The 13,024-nt window shown below is 40.5% G+C and overlaps 1 protein-coding gene across 4 annotated transcripts in view; it reads left to right on the forward strand.

The window, feature by feature from the left end:
- rhbdl1 (rhomboid, veinlet-like 1 (Drosophila)) overlaps window positions 1-13,024 on the forward strand; it is a 99,216-nt gene that overhangs the window by 26,073 nt on the left and 60,119 nt on the right. The window contains exon 1 of one of the 4 annotated variants that reach the window (XM_062054893.1): window positions 12,327-12,335. The exons of the other annotated variants lie outside the window; for them this stretch is intronic. The gene's annotated coding sequence lies outside the window, so the exon portion shown is untranslated. Of the gene's footprint in view, window positions 1-12,326; window positions 12,336-13,024 lie in introns of those variants that run through there. 4 annotated transcript variants of the gene reach the window in all.

A 13,024-nucleotide genomic window follows, 5' to 3' on the forward strand; every position in this document is an offset into this window, starting at 1 on the left:
ATAGGCCTGCTAATTATAGAAGATGGAACGTTAATTGGAAAGAGGCTGTTGTTTCTGAAATTCAACACGTTAGTATTTAAACGTTTTATTAGTCGCTTGGAGTGTATGATAAATAAATATTGCTCTCTTTGCCCCCATGGTCATTAAGGTATTCAATGAAATAATAAATAGATACTACTTATACTAATTCAATTAGTATACTGCACAACACAGCAGCGACAGAATCAATGTTGTAAAAGCGGTAGGGAGCAAACTGCTGAGCAAGTAGCAGAGCAGCCAGCATTGTACACAGCTATTACTTTTTATGCAAAATATAAAACCTCATTTTAGAAGGTTGCCTACAGCCACAGCTGTTAAAGCCAACGATTTGTAGCCCTGTGCTATTTAAAGGGTCTCAGTGGTTAATTGCATTTGTAGACCATGTACTCTGCAATTATAGGTGATTCTGTAGTTAATTGAATAGAGGCGTTAATTGGGACATTTACGGTAAGTAAAATCTCTACTTTTGCAGAACAATCCAATATTCTATAACTATCAGTGTTGGTAAAAACGACGTCAGTGCCCACGCACATGCATCGTAAGTCCGTTTCACAAACCACATACTTACCTGCTTAACCAGAGGTGTAGCATAAAAAAAATGTTTTTAAGTTTCTCTGTGTAATTGAGTGGAGAATACATAAACTTTGAGAACTGGTGCAGCTGACCTGATGATAAACTAGTTTGAGAAGAATGTTTGCGTATTATTCATAAGACTATACAACTTTTCAGTTTTGTAATTATTGACTATTGTGTGCGAGGTGACGTTCCACGTCCCAAGAGCTAGCTTCTGTAGCCGAGGATCGGACCGCCAAGTGCCCTGCCTTCGGCTGCCGCCCAGCTCACAATGCACCCGACCTCTACGGCCTCTCCCATGAGTGGTGAACCCATTGGAGGGGTGACCCACGTTGCCTCTTCGGGCTGTGCCCGGCCGGGCCCCATGGGGACAGGCCCGGCCACCAGGCGCTCGCCATCGTGCCCCAACTCCGGGCCTGGCTCCAGAGGGGGGCCCCGGTGACCCGTGTCCGGGCGAGGGAAATCTGAGTCTTTGTTGTTTCATTCCCATAGAAGTCTTCGAGCTGCTCTTTGTCTGATCCCTCACCTAGGACCTGTTTGTCTTGGAAGACCCTACCAGGGGGCATGAAAGCCCCAGGACAACATAGCTCCTAGGATGAGGTGGATGAGATCCGCCCGGAGTTCCTTAAGGCTCTGGATGCTGTGGGGCTGTCTTGGTTGACAAGACTCTGCAGCATCGCGTGGACATCGGGGGCGGTACCTCTGGAATGGCAGACCGGGGTGGTGGTTCCTCTTTTTAAGAAGGGGAACCGGAGGGTGTGTTCCAACTATCGTGGGATCACACTCCTCAGCATTCTCGGTAAGGTTTATTCGGGTGTACTGGAGAGGACGCTACGCCGGATAGACGAACCTCGGATTCAGGAGGAACAGTGTGGTTTTCGTCCTGGTCGTGGAACTGTGGACCAGCTCTATACTCTCGGCAGGATCTATAAATAGTTGATTTATATAGGCTAGTAAGGTAAAGTTTTGTACCTGACAAGTTTCGGCTCAGGTACAAAACTTTACCTTACTAGCCTATATAAATCAACTATTTATAAATACACATTAGTAGGCTAAATGAACCTCTTTAACATATCTCGGCAGGATCCTTGAGGGTGCATGGGAGTTTGCCCAACCAGTCTACATGTGCTTTGTGGACTTGGAGAAGGCATTCGACCGTGTCCCTCGGGAGGTCCTGTGGGGAGTGCTCAGAGAGTATGGGGTATCGGACTGTCTGATTGTGGCGGTCCGCTCCCTGTACGATCAGTGTCAGAGCTTGGTCCGCATTGCCGGCAGTAAATCGGACACGTTTCCAGTGAGGGTTGGACTCCGCCAAGGCTGCCCTTTGTCACCGATTCTGTTCATAACTTTTATGGACAGAATTTCTAGGCGCAATCAAGGCGTTGAGGGGATCCGGTTTGGTGGCTGCAGGATTAGGTCTCTGCTTTTTGCGGATGATGTGGTCCTGATGGCTTCATCCGGCCAGGATCTTCAGCTCTCGCTGGATCGGTTCGCAGCCGAGTGTGAAGCGACTGGGATGAGAATCAGCACCTCCATGTCCGAGTCCATGGTTCTCGCCCGGAAAAGGGTGGAGTGCCATCTCCGGGTTGGGAAGGAGACTCTGCCCCAAGTGGAGGAGTTCAAGTACCTAGGAGTCTTGTTCACGAGTGGGGGAAGAGTGGATCGTGAGATCGACAGGCGGATCGGTGCGGCGTATTCAGTAATGCGGACGCTGTATCGATCCGTTGTGGTGAAGAAGGAGCTGAGCCGGAAGGCAAAGCTCTCAATTTACCGGTCGATCTACGTTCCCATCCTCACCTATGGTCATGAGCTTTGGGTTATGACCGAAAGGACAAGATCGCGGGTACAGGCGGCCGAAATGAGTTTCCTCCGCCGGGTGGCGGGGCTCTCCCTTAGAGATAGGGTGAGAAGCTCTGCCATCCGGGGGGAGCTCAAAGTAAAGCTGCTGCTCCTCCACATCGAGAGGAGCCAGATGATGTGGTTCGGGCATCTGGTCAGGATGCCACCCGAACGCCTCCCTAGGGAGGTGTTTAGGGCACGTCCAACCGATAGGAGGCCACGGGGAAGACCCAGGACACGTTGGGAAGACTATGTCTCCCGGCTGGCCAGGGAACGCCTCGGGATCCCCCGGGAGGAGCTGGACGAAGTGGCTGGGGAGAGGAAAGTCTGGGCTTCCCTGCTTAGGCTGCTACCCCCGCGACCCGACCTCGGATAAGCGGAAGAAGATGGATGGATGGATGGATGGATGGACTATTGTGTGTGAAGTCCTACTTAAGGTTAAATTAAATTTAAGAGTTAGGTACTCCAGTTAAGATAAATGTTATGTTTGATAAAATGTTGACGAAGGATACTTTATTTGATTTATTTTACTTGTATTTTTTTATTGCACTGCTTGTCGGCCTAAATGCTCTTTTGTGTCTTTTTACCTAAATTTAATGATGTTACTTTACAGATTTCTTTTCATACATTTTTATTTCTATGCATATCATATGGCACACCTCAATCTAAGAGTTCAGAAAAGTGCCAAATGTTCTAAAATAATGTATAGAGTGTTTTTATTCTTCAATCAGTTAATATAGACATATTTGACGTTGAAGATGTTATCAAACATAATAGCGAAATGAAAATTAGCTAACAGAGTTACTAACTCAATTACCTTTTGGGAGAAATAATTTGTATCTATAACTAATTACCTACTTTTTAATGTAAGATGACCAACACTGATAACTAATACATTCATTCTTATAAAAGGGGAATATCATTTGTGTGGATGTATTTATCCAGTTCATGTAGTCACTCAATTCCCTTGTTATGCCTACTGACTTGCACCGTGACTTCAAATTTGATAATAAATTGAAAGCATATTAAAAAGCTGCTGTGACAATACCTTGACTTTGCAGACAACGTGTGAGGTCATTATAATACTGTGACATTTCCAAGCATGTCATCAGCAAACAATCAGCAGTGCCCTTCTCTCTCTCTCTCTCTCTCTCTCTCGCTCTCTCTCTCTCTCTCGCTCTCTCTCTCTCTCTCTCTCTCTCTCTCTCGCCCTCTTATATTCAACCCTGGTTCTTCTCTGCCTCCATCAGTCACTTCCCAGACACATTTATAAGTACCACTCCCTAATTTGTGACAAATGACAGCCTTTTATTAGAGCCGGTGTCTTTTATTGATGTCATTTAGCGGGCGCTGCTCGTTGTTTGAAGTCAAGTGTTTGTGTATGTGCGTGCGACACGTGACAGTCAATGATGACACCAGTAATACACATATTGTCAAATCAATATCTCTCAGGCAGTGTCAGTCAACACAGCATTGTTTTTTTTTTTGTTATGCCAGACTTGTTGACGCCACTCATGTGTTGGATATTATTGGAATGTGCAGGCGTACTTAATTTTAGATTATACGGTATATCACAAGGGAAAATACACTTGAGTATACTTTAGAGTAGCCAGTGTACAATTTGTATAGCAGTATTGATTTGTGAAAAAAGGTCAGCACTTGTCTGAATAGTTGGCAACACATGTCCACAATGTGAATACCATTATTATCTAGCACTGCCTTAATCCTCTTGGACAAGCATGGAACTCACCAGTGAGCTTGTGGATGTTGGAGACATGGCTCTCTTCCACATTTATTCCGCTTGACAATGCTCCACAGGTCCTCAATTACGGGTTCAGGTCTGGAGGAGTAATACTTCATCCCATCCATCACCTTCAGCATGTATCATCTTGGAAGTGTGTTGGGTCTCCTTATTCCATTTTCTCAAGGGAAGAAATCCGGGTCTGCACTCATGCAACCCCACCCTACAGTGCTATCACCGCCACACTTGAATGGAGGCAAGAGACAGTATCTTAAAGTACCAGTAGAGTGGAAAAACAAGTTGACATTACAAGCTAGTTTCATTGTATCATTGTATCCATATCCAGTTGTATTTACAATCCACAAAGTATGTGAAAATACTGTCTAAATATCACAAAATGCCACAAATTCAGTTGGCCATTTTGAATATTCAGCTCCCAATATCTTCTGCAATTTCCGTTGATTCTACATAGTAACACTTCTGCACTTCTGGAAATATGCAAAAATTGGAAAGAGATGTGCTGTTTATCATTCACAATCTTTATGTAAGACAAGATCACATATGTTTGGCTTTTTTATACATTTGAAATCGTAGATAAATAGCTAACAATTGAGTCAACAGATCAAAGGTCCTCTGTTGGACCCATTATACCCTCTAAAAAAACATTCAGTAACAGTCAACAATATTCCATTTACATGTTGTGACCTGAATATCAACCAAATATGAGTGATATTGTTAAAAGTGCTAATGCAGACGGCTTATTTTAGCGGTGCATTGATAGCAGTGAGCTAATGCTATCAGTTTATGCTGATATTGTTGACACACTGAGCCGACGGCTGCGCCTGCTTTTGTCTCAAACTTAAATTCTAGATCATAATTCATGCATCTGTCACCTGTTAGTAGACAAATGTGGGCATGGACCGACAGGCTGGTCGACTTTGACATCTGTCGAGATGGCTAAAAAGATGCTAGTTGCGGCAACTTGTTTTTAACCCTTTGTGAGTATTGCGATTGAATCTTCATCTAAACGAGATTATATTTGAGCGTCGCATCGGTTGGTATCGCAGCGAGAGTGGAAATATTACAGTAGGTGTTTGGTTTATTATGGTTATTTTGTATGTTTAGCACCTAAAAATGCTGCTGATTACTATAGTTTCAATAAAACTACATTTGTTTAGCACTTGACTTCTAAAACCTATAGCTCAACCTCCTTGTGTTCACAAAAATATAAGGTTCTGGATCATAATTTTTCCTAGAGTAATCGTTGTTGGCTCTCTCAATGTATGCTTGATTATCATTGTTGTTGATGGGGAAGGGATCTGTGCTTCCTAACTCTATGTCACGGATCACGTGACTAGCTTGCTTATTAACTCTCAAAATGGCTCGCGAATATCCAGAAGATCGATACTAATTTGATCATATCTATATACTCGCAAACTTTTCAAGTCTTTTGGTGTCATAAATCAAATATATATAATAATAGCTTCAATATAGAGACTACTTGTTTTTCCATTATACTGGTACTTTAATGACACATTTTCAATGTAAAGTAAAGCTATGCTGCAATTCAAGCTGTACACTGACTACTCTATATTCAAGTTTGTTTCTACAGTATTGTCCCTTTAGAACAGGGGTCCCCAAACTACGGCCCGCGGGCCGAATCCGGCCCCCCAGCATCCAAAATCCGGCCACGGGAAGTCCCAAGTAAAAAAAAAAATTTAATTTAATTTTGAATTTTTTAAATTGATTTATTTTTTTAACTTTTGTTTTCTAATCCATTTTCTACCGCTTGTTACTCTCGGTTTCCCCTAGCCGCTCAGGCAAATCATATTGTCTAAAAATAAATTTTCCCATCAATAATGTGACATTGTTAAATGTTGATGAACATCAATGTTAATTGATGTTAAATGACAAAACAGATTAACTCGCTGGAATATAAAGACAATGTATATATATATATATATATATATATATATATATATATATATATATATATATATATATATATATATATAAATATATATATATATATATATATATATATATATATATATATATATATATACAGCCCGGCCCCGGGCCAAATTTTTTTAACCCAATGCGGCCCCCGAGTCAAAAAGTTTGGGCACCCCTGCTTTAGAAGATATACCCAACGTTATCTATGATTCGGTTTTCAACTGCATTTTTTGCCAAAATGCTACCCCGACTTTCTTGCTTATTATATGGCCAAACATTATTCTTAACAAACTAGACTGTTTTCCCAAAGAAAATTGTGTGTGCCAGAATGTTGATAAAAAAAAAATGATGAGAAAAGTTTAATATTATTATATTTTTCTACTTTTAAAATACATCTTTGTGGTCTACTTAATATGTAATGGTGGTACTTTGGTCCAAATTTTGCATAGGTTTTACAAACCACCTTTAAGCCGCTTTCTGACCGTCTTTTCAAAATGCGCAGTTTTGTCGGCGGTCTTATTTTCGTGCCAAAGTCTTTCTCCAGTCGAGGCCCCCTTCGACTGCATCTCCACCCCATCAGCCATGTTATAATTTTTATCTGTACTATATCTAGTCTACTGACAAATATAAGTTAGTACTATGTCCTACTTTTTATTATAAACTATTTTCATTAAAAAATAACAGTGGAGGATTTTTAATACGCATGGGTATGTACGAGCCAATCTGCCCCACAACAAGAGGATGGAGAAAAAACTTCAGAACAGAAATAATAAAAGCTTTACAAAAGTTGGTTTAATATTTATTTTAATCCATAAAGCTTTAAATATAAAGGCTACATATTATTATGATGTCTGTGTCCCTATTCTAAGTGACTGTGTACATTCATGCAGGAATATTGTGTTATAAGTAGCCTGTTTATATCGCATGTACATTACAAGCTAACAAAGGCTACAAGCTAACAATGCTACATCGCTAACATATTATATTTGTTGATCTCCTGTTACTCGACTTACCACTTCATTATATCCACCGTCACAATAAGTTGTGGGAACAGTCTCAGCAATTAACTGTGTTTTGGGGGTAAATCCTTCATTATATTGTCTTCCGACCGAGAGCGTATTTTAGCCTTAGCCAGGGTCTGTGCTTCCATGTCTGGGTGCAATTCTCGTTTGGCCCCGCGTCAGATAGTCCAAGTATGTGCTTTGTCATGAAACACAAAATTTAACCAGGGACTTCTTACATTGGCTGGGAGTCTGTGTAGTGACATGTGCTGGTTAATACAAACTGTGGACATGTTTTTGTTTGGACTTTAATTGCGTTCAGGAAAATAAAAATGTCAGACTCGCGCAGAGGTCTTAAGGTTTTAAACCTCTTCCATGTTTAGAGATATCCGCTGACAATGGCAAAAACATGTTACAATTTTTTCAAATACCAAACTACTCATTTAAAACAAACCAAAGGTGTTTTATTAATATCTCCCCGCGCCTCCATTATTTGAATTACAATTTTTGGGACTTAAATACACAAAAACCGTTGCCAACAAGTTAAAATAGTTGGTTTTACATAATATGAACACATAGAACGTGGGAGGCTCTCCCCTTATTTTTTCTGTGCTTATTGCCCCTCTTCACCAACAGTCATCAAAGGAAAAAGTGATATAACAATTTTTTTTTTTCAAACAATGTGAGTGTATCGGTACATGGGTACCTGGATCGATCCAAATGTAAAATTTAAAAAGCCATTGGCCAAATTACAAAGTCATAAATCGGTTTAATCTATCTGCTACACTGCCGGAAGCGCTCTCTGTCTTCCCGCTGTGTGCGTGTGCGTGTGCGTGTGTGTGTGTGTGTGTGTGTGATGTCTGACAACAAGGAAAAGTACCGTCCATATGAGTTAGGACCGAAATCATGGTCCCAATACAGAAAACTATTGCATCTAATAGAGAGCCAAATACTAGAGTCCATGAACATTGCTCCAAAGTCAGGATTTTTTGTTGATTTAATGTGCATACAAAAGTAAACATTGACAGGTGCAAAGGCAGCAATATATGATAAAACAAGAAAGCAGCTAAAGAAGGACTTCCCTATTCATCCCCGGAAAAACCCGCCAGGTGAACAGCTGATTTTACGACTTCCGGTGCTGACGTAAAACAACCTGCGTCCCATATGTGACCATAGGATGAACAAATACACTACGGTACTAAAACTATAATGGCCATTAACAGTTAGCTTCTACAGCTGGGTTGCCCAAAGTGTGGCACAGGGGCCATCTGTGGTCCGTGACTTGTTTGTCATCGGCCTTAAGCACATTACAAAAAAACAAAAAATACAGATCTCATTTGCACCCCTGGTGGTGAAAGCTATCAAAATTAGGGTGGTCCCCAAAAGGAGGGATTTTTCATATTGACTGTGTTTCTGTTTTAAAAGTGCTTCCCTCTGGCCAACACATGAAATAACAAGTGTTTGTAAACATTTGAAGTGCTGCCCCTCTGGCCAACATATGTAATAACAAGTGTGTGTAAGAAATTGAGATGCGCCCCCTTTGGCTAAAATTAGTTTAAAAAAAATTAAATATGTATATAGAGACATACTGTAGTAGCTTGAAGTAAATACAATTAAAATTAAAAACCAATTGCAAACAAAAAATTCTAAATAATTAACTAAAAGCTTACCTTTTTATATTTGCATAGTATGTATATATTATTAATGTTGTAAATAAAAATCTTTATATATCTAGAAAGGGTGGTCCCAAAGTGGTAGGCATGTTTCTCAGGTCTCAAGAAGGTAACAAATAAAAGGAAAGACAAAATCTGCAACATGCACACAATTAGGTGCAAAGTTTAGAAGCGATTTGGGTTTTGAAGAGGAACAGAAAACTTGATTAAACTGTTGCAATATGCAAAGACTGTAAAACTGCACTGAAGTACATCAGTGGCACGTGAAGCAATGGCAAGGCTATATAAGCTAGCTCAATGTCACAACAGGACAAAGACACGGGTATCTAAGGCTTCTTTCAAACAAAATTTGTCCATAACTCAGCTTGAGGCAAGGTAATAACGTCTTTAATAGCCTGTTTTATTGTTAAAGACTTGAGATCGCACAGTTTTGTGGATAATGAGGGCTTTTGGGACATGGTAAATATCGAAGCCTTGGCCCAAGACACCAATAACTTCTGACAAAATACGTACCAGAGCTGTGTAATGGAATTAAAGGATTAAGTCAATTTGCGCCAATAGTGAAAACTAAACAAGGACCTGTATCAGATTCCATTAAATTGCATTTAATCAGATCAGATTGAATCAGATCGAATTCTACCAAATCAAGTGAAATCATATTTTGAAATGTCTTCTGAATTGCATTCTCCATATATCTAGATACGTATCGAATCATCTCAAACTGGAGAGATGCACACTTCTACTACAGTAGTGCCTGAACTTACAAGTGTTTTGAGATACTAGCTGTCTCCCGTTTTTTTATTCATTAAGTTGCAACCATGAATGTGAGATGTTGCGTGCCCCCGCCATGAAGAAGAATTGTAATTACGAGTCTCCTTGATGGTTGGTGAGGCAAATGCAAACCTTGAAATATTCACCTGAAATGAGCCAGTCTGAGGTCTTTTCAAAGGCATATTACATTGTAAAATTGTGATGTTTGGGGGGAGGGGGGGGGCAAACATGGAATTCGTTAATTTCAATTAATTTTAATGGGGGATATTGATTTATGATACAAGTGTTTTGAGTTACGAGCTCAGTCATGGAACCAACTGAGCATGCTAGTTGAGGAGCTACTGTATTTCACATTGTACAACAAGTTAATATTCCCTGTGAAATGTGATTTTTGGCTTTTTTGCGGACTGGATATTTTAATTTTTTCAATTTATTTATTTTTAGTGGTAAAATTGTGTTTTTTAGTGAAGTTTTACGATATTCAAAGACTTTTTGGGACAAATTATTCACAAAAAACTGAGGTACAACTGTAGGCCTATTAACGTTTGTGCATTACTATATACCGTATTTTTCGGAGTATAAGTCGCTCCGGAGTATAAGTCGCTCCCGAGTATAAGTAGCACCGGCCGAAAATGCATAATAAAGAAGGAAAAAAACATATATAAGTCGCACTGGAGTATAAGTCGCATTTTTTGTGGAAATTTATTTGATTAAACCCAACACCAAGAATAGACATTTGAAAGGCAATTTAAAATAAATAAAGAATAGTGAACAACAGGCTGAATAAGTTTACGTTATATGGCGCATAAATAACCAACTGAGAATGTGCCTGGTATGTTAACGTAACATATTATGGTTAGAGTCATTCAAATAACTATAACATATAGAACATGCTATACGTTTACCAAACAATCTGTCACTCCTAATCGCTAAATCCGATAAAATCTTATACGTCTAGTCTCTTACGTGAATGAGCTAAATAATATTATTTGATATTTTACGGTAATGTGTTAATAATTTCACACATAAGTCGCTCCTGAGTATAAGTCGCACCCCCGGCCAAACTATGAAAAAAACTGCAACTTAATAGTCCAAAAAATACGGTACAGTTTGTCATTTTTGTGGTTATTTAATGTAGAAGCAAACTCCATTTATGCACTTTTTCATATCTACAAAACCCGAAACCAGTGAAGTTGGCACATTGTGTAAATCGTAAATAAAAACAGAATTCTATGATTTACATATACTTTTCACCCTGTATTCAATTGAATAGACTGCAAAGACAAGATACTTAACGATCGAACTGGTAAACTTTTATGTTTTGCAAATATTAACTCATTTGGAATTTGATGCCTGCAACATGTTTCAAAAAAGCTGGCACAAGTGGCAAAAAAGACTGAGAAAGTTGAGGAATGCTCATCAAACACTTATTTGGAACATCGCACAGGTGAACAGGCTAATTGGGAACAGGTGGGTGCCATGATTGGGTATAAAAGCAGCTTCCATGAAATGCTCAGTCATTCACAAACAAGGATGGGGCGAGGGTCACCACTTTGTGAACAAATGCGTGAGCAAATTGTCAAACAGTTTAAGAACAACATTTCTCAATGAGCTATTGCAAGGAATTTAGGGATCTCACCATCTACGGTCCGTAATATCATCAAAAGGTTCAGAGAATCTGGAGAAATCACTGCACGTAAGCGGCAAGACGGTGACCTTCGATCCCTCAGGCGGCACTGCATCAAAAACCGACATCAGTATGTAAATACGGTCAGTAACTACAGTTCGTTGCTACATCTGTAAGTGCAAGTTAAAACTCTACTATGCAAAGCAAAAGCCATTTATCAACAACACCCAGAAACATCGCCGGCTTCGCTGGGCCCGGGCTCATGTAAGATGCACTGATGCAAAGTGGAAAAGTGTTCTGTGGTCTGACGAGTCCACATTTCAAATTGTTTTTGGAAACTGTGGACGTCGTGTCCTCCGGACCAAAGAGGAAAAGAACCATCTGGACTGTTATAGGCGCAAAGTTCAAAAGCTAGCATCTGTGATGGTATGGGGGTGTATTAGTGCCCGAGGCATGGGTAACTTACACATCTGTGAAGGCGCCATTAATGCTGAAAGGTACATACAGGTTTTGGAGCAACATATGTTGCCATCCAAGCAACTTATTTTTCATGGACGCCCCTGCTTATTTCAGCAAGACAATATTCCATTGAATTTAAGTTGAAAAGGATTTGCAAATCATTGTTATGGGAGGGCGTGGCCTGCGGACCTGCAGCGAAGCGGGGTGTGTCAGGATCGGCTTCGAGATTAGTGACAGGTGCGTAGATGACACAGCTGAGAGTGTTTGTCTGATCACCTGTCGCTCTGTTAAAGGCAGCGGTCGGGAAGGAGAGGAGGTTGTTGATGGTGGAGAACGAGCGAAAGAAACTCGAACATGGCTGAAAAGCACAGTTTATTGCAAAATAAATCATTGTTCGCAAAGATGAACACGGCTGTAATGTCCATCATTGGTGGTCCAGAGAACCCGGAGGAGCAAGACCTCCACAATTGTGTTCTGTTTTCATTTACGATTTAAACAACGTGCCAACTTCACTGGTTTTGGGTTTTGTACTAAAAATAATGCACTTTTGAGCACTTTAATGATTAAACCATGAAAGGAGGCTTTGACAAGGCAGGCAGGAGGTGGGCTGGAAAAAGGTGGACTCTCATTTTAAAAGGATTTGGGCAAGAAAGAGGGTGAGTATCTGGGTCAGAGTGGAATCAGCACTGGGCTGTTATGGTTTGGAATGAGTCACAAATGTGCCACACGGGTGTGTTAGTGTGTCACTTTGCAAGGTCATTGGCCCTCGTGTTTAATGTGTGTCAGCAAAATTCAGGGGCTATCACCTGACCAGATGTTGCATATGTGTCATTGGTCATGGCTGACTTTTTTGTCTTTGAAGAGAAAGAGGCTTCTGTGGCCATTGAAAGCACGTTTTTGCGTGTGTCTGTGTGTTATGGTTATTACTAATTAGCATTGAGCTGGGAGGTATTGAGCGTGCGCTGTGGTTAATTAATCCATCAAGGACAATCGACTATCGCTGAGAGCAGCATGTATAAAAGACAACACGCGGACAGTAGAAGGCTCCTCACACTTACCCACACACACACACACACACACACACACACACACACACACACACACAAATAGACACATGTGCACACCTGCTGCTCACCATTTAGCCCATTCAGCCGTCCCTTGAGGCTGTTACTATATTTGAGCTTTTGCACTCCCACTTTCCAATGTGTGTTGATGGGTTTTTTTTAAATTCATGAGTTTGTCATATCTCATATCTGCCGCACATGTGTTTTCTAGCATCTCTGTTATCGTCGCTTTATAAAGTCCAGTATAAATATGTCAGACTGCAACACACTTATTTTATCTC

This window comes from Entelurus aequoreus, linkage group LG08, assembly GCF_033978785.1.
Source record: "Entelurus aequoreus isolate RoL-2023_Sb linkage group LG08, RoL_Eaeq_v1.1, whole genome shotgun sequence".
NCBI classification, from domain to species: domain Eukaryota; kingdom Metazoa; phylum Chordata; class Actinopteri; order Syngnathiformes; family Syngnathidae; genus Entelurus; species Entelurus aequoreus.